The 13,587-nt window shown below is 43.1% G+C and overlaps 1 protein-coding gene across 1 annotated transcript in view; it reads left to right on the top strand.

The window, feature by feature from the left end:
- Positions 1–12,908, top strand: part of LOC135057434 (uncharacterized) — a 72,773-nt gene extending 59,865 nt beyond the window's left edge. The window contains exon 2 of the mRNA XM_063963328.1: positions 12,187–12,908. The gene's annotated coding sequence lies outside the window, so the exon portion shown is untranslated. The remainder of the gene's footprint in view (positions 1–12,186) is intronic.
- The last annotated feature ends 679 nt before the right edge of the window (positions 12,909–13,587 follow it).

The following is a 13,587-nucleotide window of genomic DNA, read 5'->3' as shown; positions in this document are numbered from 1 at the left end:
TGCTTATGTACTGAACGATTGTACCGCACGTAATTGTGTGCATTAGTAAACCTGACCAGTACCACTTGCGTACCATTAAGGGTCATAAACGCTATTTGTACATTCTGACGTGATTTGTGTAATTTTTTATTTTCTAAAGGGAAGTTCGCTGGTCACTCAGGAATTGTCCAACAACCAATAGTTACTGGAAAGAGTAAGTGTTCTGCGGATAACCCTCGCATGTTCCAGTAAATAGAGGTTCAGGTCAGGGGCCCTGGGTCGAGTACGCCAGCACTAGAGCAGTGTGTAGGTCGTATTGGTCGGCGTGGGCGAGTGAGTGGGGTACTCGGTAAACCACCACCGTTGGCCTATCGTGAACATTTTGGTTTGTTTGTAAGGGTTCGCTAAGCGCAACGCCTGCAAGTTATGGGGGCCAATTGTTCAGGTAGGGGACGATCAACCTCGGTTCGGGTTGATTCAGTGAACCGACCAGTCGGGTCGGCAAGATATGTAATGTGTGAAAAATACGGTTCACACACAGAGGTTTTATGTGATGAATGGGAGAGAATGACAGTACATGACGGGGAGAAATTCCCAAGAGTAGGCAGCTTCAGCCCAGAAGTGTTACAAAATTTAAGGAGGAGGATATGTCTCATTAAATCAGCAAAGAGACGAATCAAACATTATGATTATTTGCAGTTATGGCAACAGGAGGGTGAAATACAGAGAGGATTGGCTCAGGCGGCGGGATCTAATCCTATCAGGAAACTGATAGCCACGGCCCCACCGCCACCATACATATCAGGAGAGAAATTGGTTGCGGAGAATGACGCACTAGGGTGTAACAAACAAACACTTAGCAACTGTGTAAATGTTAATAAGTTAACCAATGCAAGTATTAACCCGTGCAAGTTGTACCCTGTTTTGAACTTTCCCCAGGAGTGTGATCAAGAGGACGAATCGGCAACAATATCGGCGCTCTCTCTAGCAGCCACCATATCAGAAACAACAGTAGGCACGGCCCAACCCATAAGATTAGTAGCAAAGGCCCCTAGCGGAGGGACAGGTGAGGTCGTATCAACGGGTAAGTACGGCACCATACACTATGCTGAAACTGTTTCACCACAGGTTGTAGAATCTACACAGAATGATGTTGCTAGACTTAATCCTGTTAGGGTAATAACAGTGCCAAATGGGAAAACTGACGTTTCAGGAGTCACTCCTGTCAGGAACATTGCCATGTACAGCCCGTTTTCCCGAATGGAATTAAGAACCATAGTGTCTGAATTCCCTGACCCTAGGAGAGATTTAGTTGCTAGCCAAAAATACATCAGAGACCTAGGGAACACTGTAGAGCCCAATAACAAAGACTGGCAGATATTGCTGAGGGCATGTTTACCCTCCAATGTCGACGCAGCTCAATTTTTAGCTGACTGTGGATTAGATCAGGATGTACCTCTTACAGATGTGTACAACAAAGATAATGTAAAAAGAATAAGCTTACAGTTAAAGGAGTATTTCCCAGCGGTAGTTAAATGGAACAAGATATTCTCCATTAAACAAAAAGAGTCAGAAACAGCTGCAGAGTATTTTCACAGGGCATTATTAGAGATGGCAAAATATACAGGTATAGAAGACATTAAAACAAACATAAACCATCGAGAAGTAGCAGTATCGGTACTAATGGATGGTTTAAAAGAAGCATTAAAGACCAGGGTACAGACCACGCAACCATGTTGGCGAGGTCTGTCGGTGGCTACTTTGAGAGAGGCTGCTATTGATCACGACCGGAATATCACCAGACACAGGGAACTACAAGGTGATAAATTAATGGCCGTAAGTATACAGGCCCTGACCACAAGGCAGCCTTTCTATAAATCACCAAACCCTGTGGGTAAGTCAAATGTGGTAACCTGTTATGTTTGTCACAGAGAGGGACACTTTGCACGAGACTGTAGATCAAGAAATATACAAAAATCTTATCAACCCCCTAGACAACGACACGACACACGACATTGGGATCAGGGTCCGCAGAAACGGAGTTATGAGCCACATACAGGGGAAACAAAAAGATATCCCCCAAAAGGAGGCTGGCAAGCTTCTGACAGTTCCCAGTTAACCCCTTCACAAATAGTTGCTGCCAGCGGGATTCAGGGAGGTCACCATACCCAATAGGGGTGTGGCCATACCTGTAATCTGCAGCCAGTAAAATTGATTGCAAGTCTTGGAAGTGAACCCGAAATTGCAATCAATGTAGCTGGTAAATCATTAAACTTTCTTGTAGATACGGGGGCGGCCAAATCAGTGATAAATTCGACAGTGGGCATGAGAACCACTGGTAAGACAATTCCAGCCATGGGAGTAACGGGAGTAGTCCAGCACTACCCTGTTAGCAAACCAGCCGAGATTACAATAGGGCCTTTACATACCAAGCATTCCTTTTTGCTGGCTGCATCGGCACCAACCAATCTCCTGGGAAGAGACTTACTGTGTAAAATGGGGTGCGTCATTTATTGTACTCCTGAAGGTGTATTCTTGGACATACCTGAGAATCACGCTCAGGAAGTGCGAGACATGTTAGACTCCCCATCAAAATTAATGTCACATACCATTATGACCAATAGGACTCCATCCCAAATAGAAGAAATGACATCTCAGATACCAGAGTCACTTTGGACTAAAGATGGACAGGACACTGGATTAATGGCAAACGTAGCTCCGGTAGTTGTACAAGTAAAAGATGGTAGGATAGCTCCAAAAATCCCACAGTACCCTCTGAAGCCAGAGGTGGAGTTAGGAGTTTATCCCGTAATAGAGCGCTTGCTACAACAGGGCATTCTGGTAAGAACGTCCAGCACTGCCAATAGTCCCATCTTCCCTGTTAAAAAGAGTGGGGGGAGGGGTTACAGGCTAGTGCAGGATCTAAGGGGGATTAACAAAATAGTTGAGAGTCAGTTCCCCGTAGTGCCAAATCCAGCTGTCATCCTTATGCAAATCCCTCCCACTGCAAAATTTTTCACTGTTATTGACCTCTGCTCCGCTTTCTTTTCGGTACCTCTGCACCCTGACAGCCAGTATTTGTTCGCATTTACATACAGAGGAGTCCAATACACATGGACTCGATTACCACAAGGTTTCATAGATAGTCCAAGTATATTTTCCCAGGCTTTGCATGATTGTTTACAGTCTTTCCAACCAGAGAGTGGATCAGTATTGATACAGTATGTGGATGATTTACTACGGTGTTCAGATTCATTGGAAGCGTCCCTGAAGGATACGAAACAGCTCCTGTTTCATCTTTCAGACACAGGACACAAGGTTTCCAAAGACAAGTTGCAATTATGCCAAACTAAAGTAAAATATTTGGGACACTGTCTAACACAAGGACTGAGACACCTGACCGCTGATAGAATCCAAGCAATTAGAGACATGACTCTGCCACAAACTCAGCAACAGATCAGAACATTTTTAGGAATGTGTGGGTATTGCCGTAACTGGATCCCAGGATTTTCCATTCTAGCGTTACCTTTGCAGGAGATGGTCTCCTCAAACAAACCGGATCGGATTTCGCATACAGATGAGTCCGAAATGGCATTTGAGAGACTTAAACAGTGCCTAACGCAGGCGCCAGCATTAGGTATGCCAGACTATGGGAAACCCTTTGAGCTGTACGGAACAGAAAGTGCTGGTTGCGCGGCAGGCGTCCTAACCCAAAAGCACGGTGATGCCAGCAGGCCGGTAGCATACTACAGCGCTCAGCTAGACACGGTAGCGCGATCCCTCCCCACATGCTTGCGAAGCATTGCTGCGATAGCATTGCTAGTAACGAAAAGCGAAGATGTAGTGCTAGGTCACAACCTCACAATTCATACACCCCATGCAGTGTCAGCCTTGTTAAATTCTGCCCAAACCAGGCACGTCTCATCAGCGCGGTTTACAAGATGGGAATTAGCACTAATGGCTCCCGTAAACATCACCATAAAGAGATGTAGTGCATTAAATCCTGCATCATATCTCCCAGGTGTGCCTGGACAGGCACAAAGGGTGGAGGATGAGAGTGATGGGGAAGGAGGATTTAATACAAAGGAGGACACACATGATTGTATGGAATATTTGACCCAAAATTTTACCGCAAGGCCTGACATCAGTGACAACCCACTGGAAGAGGTAGAGCTTACTTTCTACACGGACGGCAGTTGTCACAGACAGTCAGACTCGGGAGACTTGTGTACTGGATACGCAGTCGTAGACGACCAAGGCACCATAGAAGCTGAACCGCTAGGCCCACCTCACTCAGCCCAGGTTGCTGAACTGGTCGCCCTAACCAGAGCATGTGAATTGGCTAAGGGCAAATCAGCCAATATCTACACCGACTCTAGATACGCATTCGGGGTAGTCCATGATTTCGGAGCCCTATGGCGCCTCAGAAATTTCATGACGGCAGCTGGTACACCGGTAGCGCATGCAGCTCACATCAAAAGGCTTCTAACAGCGATACAGGAACCCGACAGAGTGGCTGTTATCAAGTGTAAAGCACACACATATAGCCAAGACCCAGTATCACTTGGTAACAGCCGAGCAGACGAAGCTGCTAAGTTAGCAGCTGGTACCCCCAGACAGACAGACACCACACAACTGATGGTATTTAATACCATCAACACACAGAAGCTGTGTGAAATGCAAAATTTGTGTTCCACACAGGAAAAGGCAGTCTGGAAGGCAAAGGGATATGGCCAGGAGTCCTCAGGACTCTGGACGGATGGACAAGGTAAACCAGTGGCCCCCAAAGCATATCTTCCATGTTTAGCTGAAGCAGCCCACGGGCTGACTCATCTGGGCAAGGAGGGAATGTGCAAGTTGGTAAGAGCATATTGGTGCGCCCCAGGATTTTCATCTCATGCAGGTAAGAGAGCAATGTCATGCCTTACCTGTTTGAGGAAGAATATCGGAAAGGCAATACCAACAGAGCCATCTCATATCCCACCTACAGGCGGTCCTTTTCAGGTAATACAGATTGACTTTATTCAATTACCCCCTTGTCGAAATTTGAAATATGTACTTGTTTGTATAGATGTATTCTCAAATTGGGTCGAAGCATTTCCTGCGGCCACAAATACCGCTATGTTTACTTCTAAGAAAATTGTGCAGGAATTTGTATGTAGATATGGTATCCCTAGAATAATCGAAAGTGATAGGGGTACCCATTTTACAGGTGATGTCTTTCAAGGAATGTGTAAGTTGATGGGAATTGATAGCAAGCTGCACACTCCATATCGTCCACAGGCGAGTGCGAAGGTGGAAAGAGTGAACAGCACTATTAAAAATAAACTGAGCAAAGTTATGGCAGAGACAGGATTGACATGGCCAGAAGCTTTACCCATTGTACTGTACAGCATCAGAACCACTCCCAGGTCCCCTTTTAATCTGTCCCCCTTTGAAATCTTGTTTGGTCGACAACCGCATGTTATGATTAACCCTCAGGATGATTTGAAGTGTAACAATGAAGTGACTGTAAAATACTTGATTAACATGAGTAAACAGCTAAGGAATCAAAATGATAATTTGAAGTTAGTGATTCCTGATTTACCAGATAGTAATTGTCATGACATTGAACCTGGGGATTATGTAATGATACGGAATTTTCTATGCTCAGGTTGCCTTATTGACAGATGGGAAGGACCATACCAAGTCTTATTGACTAGCACTACAGCATTGAAGGTTGCCAAGAGAGAGACTTGGGTTCATTCGTCCCACTGTAAGAAGGTTGCTGATCCAGAGAGGTCCCATGATAAGGAACAGACGGTAGAAGTTGTATCACTGGAGTGTCTGTTCCAAGAGGACTGAGGCGGCACCTGAGCATTGAAAATCACAAGATCAAAAGCAGTTGTCGATTCCCTGTTCCCTTTTATTGTTTTTCTCCAACTTCCCATCCCATCTCCCTCAATTATTTTTTTCCCCCTTCTCATTCTTCTCCGTTTCCTCCTATAAGATGGACTTGCCCCAAGAGACTGTGATCCGGATTTTCCTGTTGACCATGATGTTGACCAGAGCAGTCTGTTCCGGCGAGAGTACCATGGAGGTCGAGAGAGGTTCTTGGATGGGTTCTGATGACAAAGATGGAGGCGTAGTTTTCCAAGAACAACTTAACCAACAAGTAAAGGCGAGTATCAGAAAATGATCCGATAGCATTGACAATAGAAGGAATTGTGAAGGATTGTTAGCTGAAGAAAACTGTATCTGTAGGCTCTGTGACAATGTAGTTGAGGATGGGTGCATTAAGAAATGCCAATCCAGTTTTAATATCCATATGGACCGGCATCCATTGAGTGACTATCACTCCTTAGTGGGTAGTGTGTTAAATCAAACAGATTGTTGGGTATGCTCTCAAGTACCTCAAGGTCATAGCAAATCAGGGCTAGTACCATTTCCTTTAACGGTAGGGGAGGTACTTGAGCTAAAGGGTGGGAGACCGGTGGACAGGAGGTTTAATATCTCCAGTCCTCCTAGTTTGAAGCTCCACCAATATCATGTGGATAGATCCCTAATATGTTTTAACATTACCAATCCCCGAAAGACGGGAAATTGGGAAGTGTCATGGAGTAACCAAAACATGACCTTTTCATATAGAGCAGATAGAATGCCGACAGATACAGAGCTTATACGCCACATAGCCAGTAGAGAAAAATCTTTCCGATATAGGTATACCCTAGGAAGTAGGATTACGAGAGTTGGAGAGGTATCACCAGGATACTGCGCACATATCGTACAAACTGATACGTGTACTAAACAGATGGGAGAATTAGGGTTAGGAGATTTCACATGGAAGATGTGTAATATGGTTATGTCCTACTCCGTCCCATATGTTCTCCCCGATGATGCATATTTCATATGCGGGAGGAAGGCGTATAAGTAGCTTGCCCCAAACTCTGAAGGATTGTGTTATATTGGAAAAGTACTGCCTGAGGTAATGACTGTATCACATGCCAAAATGAAAGATATACACCGTGGTGCCCAAGCTCCTTATACTCACACTCATTACGAGCACGTAGTTAAAAGGCAACTGACAGAAAGGACAGAGCATTCGGCCTCTGATCTGATCCATGAATCCACCGGGATTCAGGTTCTGCTTGCGTTAGATTTCACTCGCACCGCTAGAGGAGTGATGAACTATAGATACATCTCCGCGCTTGCAAATTTGTTAGACAATATCACTGAAATGTATGATGACACGTTTAGGTATACTGGAAGAGAACTTCAAGCTTATAAAACAGAACTGGTCCAGCATAGAATGGTTCTTAATTATCTCACAGCAGTGACAGGTGGATATTGTGTCACACTGGCAACGCAATACGGCGTGAAATGTTGCACATATATTACGAATAGCACCGAGGACCCGGTCGAGGTCATAGACCAAAAGATGGACGATATTCTCCAACTAAAGTGGGAATTTCGCAGGAGACACAATCTCACTCTTGCTGCTGTGGGTAATGAGCTGACTGGTTGGGTGTCATGGTTGAACCCGCGAAATTGGTTCTCTGGTTTAGGAGAATGGGCTCAAGGAGTCATAATGGGTGTTGGGAAGTTTCTTCTATGTATCTTAGGTGTTGTCATATCGATTGGTTTGATATTTAGATGCGGTCAGGCTTTAATGAAGTGCAAACGTCGTACCAGGGTAATGAGTCTGAGGAGTGAGGAAACTGTAATTCCAATGGATTTGATTTATGACCCAACGGTAGAAACAATGATGTGATGAAAATGCGATTATACGGTCCGTTTCTTTCACCTGTTTTTCCGGTTTTTCCAAGGTAAAAAAGACCCACTTGGACGAGGAATTTGATGATCCTGTATACAGACAACGGATGGATTAAAGAAGAAGTTTTGACAACCTTATACACAGATATTTGATGAACTATGCCATAGACCCCCAGTTTCCCTAGAAATTTTAAAATTACGCTAGCCCAACACTTTTGTAAGTCTATGGACATTGACAAAGCTTTTTGCTCGCACCTTATGGGCAAAAGCACAAAGAAGACAGCATTCAACAGACACCGAACAAGACTTCAACCGACAAATGTTCATTAACCTGACATAGAATACCACTGCATTTACCATAAGTGTTCTTTATCTTCATTTCTACAACCCTCAGGTAATGACACACATAGTCGATAGGGAATACAGGCACAGATATCAGCAATCACATACCTCCCCCATTCATGTATAATCAACTAAAATGTGCTTCCCCATTTTGTTACAAGCACAGCCGAAAAAAGCTCGGTAGAGTTTGACAGCCCATCCACAGACCCTTAATACGGGATAAGAAGGAATTCAAATGTATACTTCGCAATACCTCGAAGCTTGATGTACAACACGTACGGCACGATGATACATGACCCCCCAAACATGGATTCATACACACATGCTTCTGCTATCTCACTAGGTCATACCCTTTTTCACACCTTCCTCTCTCCTCCCTTACCCAACCATGGAAATGTATTTACACTTGACATATATTTTTCTCTTTTTGAAATGTTTTAGAAAGTGGCAGTTATTGTTGACTGCCAAAGGGTGGACTGTCAAAGTCAGAAAAATATCACTATGCACACTGCCATATTTGCACCTCATAAATGTCCGCTCTGCGCATGCGTACGCTCTCCCGTGCGTGCGCATACCCGCTGTTACGTGCACCCGCAGGTGCACGGTATGCGTATTTACGGTAGAGTTTATGTGTTCGTAGCGGGCGACTCAAACGTTACATATTTTCACTATATAATGTATTTTGTAGATGATGGTCCCTTTGATAGAATCTGAAAGTTTAGTTAATGTAGCATGTTCCTGGACAGAGAGATCCCTCTTTGTTTGATACGAAGGGTCAGACAAGGGTCATACAGTGGTGTTTAGTATCCATCGGAAGAGTATTTAATTAGCAATATTCCGGTGTTGGTTCGGAGCGGATTAATCGCTCGTGCGAATAGTTATGGACATAAGAAGTTTATGTCCATTTACTATTATTTGCACTTACTTAGCCATGCGGCGGGAAACCTAGTTTCCCACCCACCTGAGCAGTTGGGAATAGACACAGCCCACCTGTATGAATCAACCTATGACCTTTTGTTTTAGACGAATTCCTGTGTCCAATGAACAATGAGATTGTAGGGACCATTGAATTGTATTGTGTGTGGGGCATAAATAGACAAGCCGATGATATCCAGCTCACTCTCTTCAACGGTTCTCATTGCTGATAATCGGGAGCTGGATATCGAGGCGCATGCAATCGTTCCCCTTGTGCGTATGTTTTCTCTGCAATCATATTGTTCTTATTGTTATTGTGAGCCATTTCTCTCTCTCTCTCTCTTCTCCTCTTTCTCTCTTATTTTCCCTTAAACGTAATTGTATTGTATTCCCTGTGTAGTTATCTGGTTAGGTAGTCTATGTTATATTGTAGTGTATGACTTGTACTGTATTAATCTTTTTGCAAGTATAACATTCATATAAGGCGTTAGACCCTAAGCACGGTATTTGTGTATTTCTTATAGTGTTAAGTATTCTCAGAGCGTCGGTGACGCTCGAACAGCTTTTAAGTTAATAAGGTTACACTGTGTTGCATTTACACCCTATCACTACACTAAGGTTTTACTGCATATTACACTGTTTATGGTTTAGATATAAAGGTTTAACATTGTGAGCGTCTGCGCCGCTGGTGATCTCCTCGTGGTCCCGAGTGTCCGCTACGCTATAGCGAATCATTACGTTAGTCGGCAGCCAGTAGCGTGCCTGCCTGTGATCTCTTGGCCGTGAGCGAACGTGACCCTTGAGCATCTCGACTACGGCTAAGCGATTGTTACGCAACGTGCGTACCCTTACGGTACTCCATACGTCAATAGCGTACAGTGTTCATAGACCTCTTAAAGGGTTTTAAATAAGATAAATATTTAGCTTTATCAGAACCCAGTGGCGGAGACCTGCAAGTACACCTGGACCAAGCATCGCCCAGTTATTCAAACCAACCTTTGACCCCCTCATGTACTGTTAATGACCTGCCCCTTGACCTATGGAAGAAGAGCTTACATTTCCCATTGTATTGAATTTGGACCCATTGTATAAAAGAAAGGCTTCCTGACCAGGCTCAGTCTATTCTCTGAAGGTCATCTTGCTAAGGCTGACTGAGACCTGGATCCAGGAGCGCTCGCGAAGAAACGTATGTACTATTAGTTGTAGCTCTTCCCTGTATTACTGTTGCATTTTTACTTGTATCTTTTGAGTAAATATTGTTGATGCGTTGGACCACAACATTACATTTAAATACTGGTGTCGCATTCCATTCTTGTTTGGGGTATAAGGTGTACTCAGCCACACGTGTCACTGCATTGTGCGCACAGCGTGTCGTCGTGTATACGCAACGTGCATATATATCTTAGTGGTTATTGTTTACGTTTAGTGGCCGCAGCGGCCCGAACCATAGTGTGATTAGGTATTGCTTTCCTTGTAAGTAAATTGAACTTTACAACACACGTACATATTTACACACACATATATATGTTTATACACACACACACACACACACACACACACACACACACACACACACATATATATTTACACACACATATGTGTATACATTAATACATATATGCACTAACACACATACATACATACATACATACATACATACACAAGCACACATACATACATAACTACTAATATATACATACACACATTGTTTTCCCCACCAGGGGCTGGGAGCAGATCGATGGGCAGCAGCATGAGGACAGAGGGAGCTGCTGTGGCTGATCATGTGCAGCCAGCAGCTCCCCGCCGGGCATTCTGTAAGAAGAATAGAGCTTATGTACATACAGTGCAGTAGCTCTCCGTTGTTGCAGCAGGGCAGCAGCTTCACGTTCGTGATCGCGGCTTTTAGCTTAGACGGAGACAGCTGTGTCTCCGTCTCAAAAATAGAAAATTAAGCTCATCAGGGGAGTGGAGTTGCCAGGTACTCGGATAACCCCCCTGCGTGCGCCACTGAGAATGCAATGTGCCATGCATCCAACCCGAGGTGTCTAAACAATAATTTTGATTGCCATGATTTAAAAGCATAAAATTATTTAAGGTTGTGAATATTCAGACCACTAAGGAATTAATATTCCTGTTTAGGTGTGCTATATATTTGCAGCAGGAATATTAACAAATTCATGATTCCACTGTGCAGATTTATATTGTGATTTATGATTAATTATTGCTTATGGCTGGTACTGCAGAATCTCACCATCTGATTTAGGATACAGGATTCTGAGCATTGTTAGTACTGTACATTTACCAAGGTTTTCTCCTTGTCATATATATGCACACAAGGAGGAAAACAGTCATTATCAGTCTTTTAATTTACTTTATGTGATTTTTTTTCAAGGTGGCCAATATCCAAACCAGCGATTCAATATCCCTATATATGTGTGGTATGTCCTTGATGATAGGAGGTCAACATAATATCCCTGAATTAATGTAAAATATAACTCAATATCTAATTCAAAAAGAAGGGATAGCTTTTATTTCGCCAGCTCAATCAGGTCTTACCTGGCAGTCATTTCATAAACTATATTCTACAAAGACTGAATGAGACCAAAATAGATGGTATAATACAGTTTTCTTAATTTGAATGTAAACGGTAATATTTTAAGGGTATAAAACTATAAAAGATATTTCTTAAATAATATTTAATAAATTACAAAACTGTGCCCCACAAAGATTTTGTTGTATTCTGCATCAATGCAATTGGAAAATCTTATATACAGTATATATAAAAGGCTAACGCTGCCTTTCCAAGTATGTGAGGAATTCAAGTGCTTTGCACCCCAGCAGCCACTAGATGGCACCTGATGATAAACCTCTTTTTATTTTTTTATATGAAAACATTCTAACAACTACAAATATAAAAACAACGTAGAATTCATTTGCTGTTTGGAGTTTGCTCTTAGCGGCTGTAGTTTTTGCTGTTTCTTAAAATTCTTTTGTATTAAACTGATTTTTTTTAACATTATAACAAATTTGACTTTTCCCACTGACTACATTTTCTTCATTTCTTGTTTTTTTTTTCTTAAATTTGGTTTATTTAGGTTTTTTGGTGTGGCAGTTACCCTTTATAACGACCTTTGCTATTCAAAATGGACTCAATTTTCTATCCATTCATTTTATTTGAACTTTGTTTTACATTCATAGGAATATACTAATTCATTGAAGCAACCAAGTGTAACCGTAATGCCACCTAAAAGGCACATGTCTGTTGTGGGAGTAACTACACAGCAAGTAGCAGCAAAAAATATGAACAGCGTATCGGGAGAAAGCCTAACAACAATCTATGACTTATGACCAAAGAGAATGTGAGTGGGATCGTCATCACCATTCAGGTATGAGTTCTCAACAAATTGCCCGTCACAGAAAAAACAATCGAAGAGCAAAGAGGACAGAGGTAAGATATCACGTCAACACCTACAAAGTCCCCAAGCAAGATGTCACGCTATTCTTAATGTCGGTGACTGTGATAAAACAAATATTTATGCTCATAGCTGTGCGTCCATGAACAGTATGAAGCATTTTGTGGCTAAGTAGCCATCTGACAAACGGCTGTGGATCATTGGGTCAACCCTAACTAAGTTTACAGTCATTAGGTTGACCATTATTGGTGGACAGTGACTAGGTCGACACTTGGAATATGGCGACACGATCATGATGTCGATGCAGAAAATGACAGAAAAAGGTCGACATGAGTTTTTGGATTTTTTTTGGTGTCGTTTTCTTCGTAAAGTGAACAGAAACCCCCAATTAGTGCACTGTGTCCCCTCGCCATGTTTCGGGCAAGGTGCCTTTGTGCCGCTACCGCGGCGCTCGGCACAGGTTACTATTCCCAATCGTAGTCCACGTGGATTGTAAAGTAAGAAAAAGTTAAAAAAAGTATATTTTTTAAAACTCATGTCGACCTTTTCATGTGTTGACATTTGCAATGACCATGTAAACCTAAAGCATGTCGACCTTCAGTGGTCGACCTAGTGACTGACGACCTAGACAGGGTCAACCTAAAGACCGGATACCCTGACAAACTAAAACACTCTGCCTCTTGAAGAAGCCGCCTGAGGTGCGGAGAAACGCGTTGAGGGTACAGAAGAAAGGGCCGCTTTTGACCTCAGTGTCCCAAGGAGCACTATAGACATTGTTACCAACCGTCTGTTACAAGCTGCCGGTGAATGCTTCAGCCTGCGATTTAATCATCTCACTGATACTTCCCCTGCACTTGGAATATTGCTATACCTTGCCCGGCCGGGCATTGCTCAGTTGAGCTGGGGGATTTGCACGACGGTCTGGCGCACTCACTTGGTGCCATACGGAAGGGAATGGTTTTAATCTGAATATATCGCTGACGGATGTCTCACCCATGCACAGGGTGATAACAAGCGGATTTCAACTACCCATCCCGTGCAGTAAGAGATTACGGCTCAGTGAGTAACAGCAACCGGTTGGTTTATCATATACATGTGCTCCAAGGAAATAGCTATTTGAATTTGGACACTTTCAAGTGGTCATAGACGCCAACTACACAATTTGGCAGCATTAATTTCCATTTGA

Source organism: Pseudophryne corroboree, chromosome 3 (genome assembly GCF_028390025.1).
Source record: "Pseudophryne corroboree isolate aPseCor3 chromosome 3, aPseCor3.hap2, whole genome shotgun sequence".
Lineage (NCBI taxonomy): Eukaryota > Metazoa > Chordata > Amphibia > Anura > Myobatrachidae > Pseudophryne > Pseudophryne corroboree.
The sequence above is the reverse complement of the archived record's forward strand: the minus strand, read 5'-3'. Positions and strand labels throughout refer to the sequence as shown.